Source organism: Arachis ipaensis, chromosome B3, assembly GCF_059453495.1.
Source record: "Arachis ipaensis isolate K30076 ecotype BB chromosome B3, ASM5945349v1, whole genome shotgun sequence".
Classification (NCBI taxonomy): Eukaryota; Viridiplantae; Streptophyta; class Magnoliopsida; order Fabales; family Fabaceae; genus Arachis; species Arachis ipaensis.
The window spans coordinates 137,275,791-137,278,709 of NC_142438.1; the positions used below are offsets into that span (position 1 = coordinate 137,275,791).

At 30.8% G+C, this 2,919-nt stretch overlaps 1 non-coding gene across 1 annotated transcript; it reads right to left on the reverse strand.

The window, feature by feature from the left end:
• Positions 1-892: 892 nt before the first annotated feature.
• On the reverse strand, positions 893-1,774 carry LOC107634703 (cyclin-dependent protein kinase inhibitor SMR6). Its single transcript, XR_015907523.1, has one exon. It is a non-coding gene; the product is annotated as a cyclin-dependent protein kinase inhibitor SMR6 (transcript).
• Positions 1,775-2,919: the final 1,145 nt, after the last annotated feature.

The following is a 2,919-nucleotide window of genomic DNA, read 5'->3' on the forward strand; positions in this document are numbered from 1 at the left end:
TTGATTTTAAAATTTTAAAAATTAAGATAGTAGAGAGTTATTTTTTTATTTTATTGTGTAACAAATTTATTTTTTAATTAGTTAGCTAGAATTGACTTCACCTCTAATTGATTCTCTGAATGAGTAAAAAAAAAGTAATTTACTTTAATGTTTGAAGTAGTTTGTAAAAGATCATGAATGCATAATACTAGGACGAATAATTTTAGTCAAAATAACAAGATCATGGATAAAGTATGTTATTTTTGTCTTTTGAAGTTTATTTTTTTATTTTTATTTTTAATATTTTTAATTTATACTAAAATTATTTTTAAATATTAATTTTATCTAAAATATTAAGAATAAAATAAAATATATATAAAAGTAATTTTAACATGAATAAAAAATATATATTAAGAAGAAAATTGAATAAAATTAAATCATATAGATATTCTTTAAAAATTGTAAACAGGAAAAAAAAATATTTTACCGATTTATCGTTAAATAATAATTAATATTAATTGAAATTAAATAAAAATAAATTATAAGAGATAAAACATTAAATAGTGATATTTGTGAAAAAGAATATGAAAATAGGAGTTAGGGTGGGGCTTATGATGGATGAGAGTGAAGAATGAGATAGGAACCGTGCAGCATCTGCCTAACTCTTTTGAAAAGGATTGTACCTTCCAACTTGCAAGTTTTGGATCACATTCTTCTCTCATATATTTGACTTCATATCTCTCATGTCTCTATTTTTTATTTTTTATTGTAGGCGTGTTTGTGAACAGTAGTCACACATCATAGTCATACATATACATGGATATAGATACTAGGTTGAAAGTTGAAAACAATGTCCATAAATCGCTATGGTAAAGAAATAAAACTAGCAACAACATACATCAAGTAGTGACAGTTAATTAATTAAGATACAATTTTTATTAATTAATTTGTTTTCCCTATACAGAATAGTCCTAATCTCGCTCTGAGCTACCGATCCTCTAGTTAGGACTAAGGTAGACATAACAGAATGAAATGGTAGGTAGGTAGGTCTAAGATTGATGATGAGAATCTCAACTAACATGGCGGATGAAGACGGTTTCTAAGTCAGGTGGGTTGAAGAACTCTCTGATAACAGCAACACCACGGAAATTATTGCACTTTGAAGAAGGTTTTCGCTTCTTCTTTGGAGCAGGTGGGCACGTTAATATTGTTGGGATTCTTGATTCAACACTTGTTGGGGTTGTTGTACACTCATCCTCTGCTTCTTCTTCTTCTTCTTTCTGATCCCTGTCAATGTCAAGGGTAGTAGTAGTAGTAGTGGTGTTTATTGGCTTCAATGGTGCACGCAAAGAGATTCCAGCGATGACCCATTTTCTGTTACTGTGATCTGAGTCGAATCCTCCGTCTACTTGCGCCGCCTTCTCGGAGAGCCCCATGTTGTGAAAAGAAAGTGTTTATATGTGTGAAGAGTATATATGTAAAGGAAGGGAATATATATAAGAATAAAGATGTTTTTGTGTTTAATTTCTTTTTGGTTTCTTTTTTAATTTGAGTGAAAGTGTTTAAACTGATGAAAAAAGAGGAACAGATAAAAGCAAGCTAAGGAAGAGAAAGAAGAGAATAGAAGGAAAAGGGAGAAGGATGAGGATAAAGAAGAAGAAGAAGAGTGGAGAGTGGAGAGTGGAGAGTGAAGAGTGAAGAGAGTAATAAATGAGGTTGAAAAATTGAATAGGTTGAATGAATGAATGAATGTTGAAAGAAGTTAAAGGCCAATGAGAGAAGGGAGGGAAAGGGAACCCGAGGAAGAGAGCAGGAAACCCAAGCTCGTGACATAAGCAACCACTCTATACCCGACACCTAATTCAATTCAATAATTAAATTATACCACGGATTATTCAAGATAACAATATTTCTTATTCAATTATATCACTGCAAAATTGTGTATTATTAGGCATCTCCAAACTTAATCGGTAGTTCGGGTAATGCACTGGTCATAATTAAAATAAGGGTAAAATATTAAAATAGTATCTGAAAAATTTTAGTGTTGATAAAAAAAAAATTTAACGATGTAAAAGATAAAATAATTCAAAAAAATTTAAAATTTGATAAAAATATCTAAACATAAAAGTATGATGTCACAATGAACGCAAAAATTTTAATGATGGTGACAGAGAATTTCGATGATATTTTTCTTCTTTTCTTTTAATCCAAAACCCTTTTTATAACCGTTCATTCATCACCAATCATGAGATGTTCAATGACTTTTTTCTTTTTTTTTTTTTCAATCCAAAACTCTTTTGGTATCTTAGAAACTTATAAAAAAGAATCTTACTCTATAAAATTCATAATTGCTTGCTCTTCCAATAGAAAATCTTTTATGAGATCGGTGAATCCTTATTATTGTGGTTGGTAGAAGTGATAGTGGCGTCATTGTTGTTGTTCTTGTAAATATAGCTTTTGCAAATTTTGTGGTTGAAGAAGATGAATCAGTGGCGTCTAGGTGAGATTTGAAGGTGTAATTCAAGAGAAGAATCGTTGAACAGAAGGACATACCATCTCTTGCATATAAACGAGCTTAGAAGAAAGCGGAAGATAGAAGAAGGCAAGGATGTGATCGATGAGCCTTTGAGAAAGCTTGCAGCATGGTGGTGCCACTGGCATGGCGAAGGTGTAAGAAAAAGGGTAGAGATAGTGATGGTGATGATAAAAACCTTCTATGATTGTTCCATAAGGAATGTAATAAGGAAGAAAGTAAAGGATGTGATTTAAGGAAATTAGGGTTTAAGGTTCTTTCTCTTTCAGTACTTTCGGTTGTTAGGGTTTAAGGTTCTTTCTCTTTCAATACTTTCGATTGTTAGGTCAACGTTTTTTGTTCACTATATCGTCATGTTTTTTTATGTTTTGGTGTTTTTGTCAAATTTTAAAATTTGTTGAGAGTTA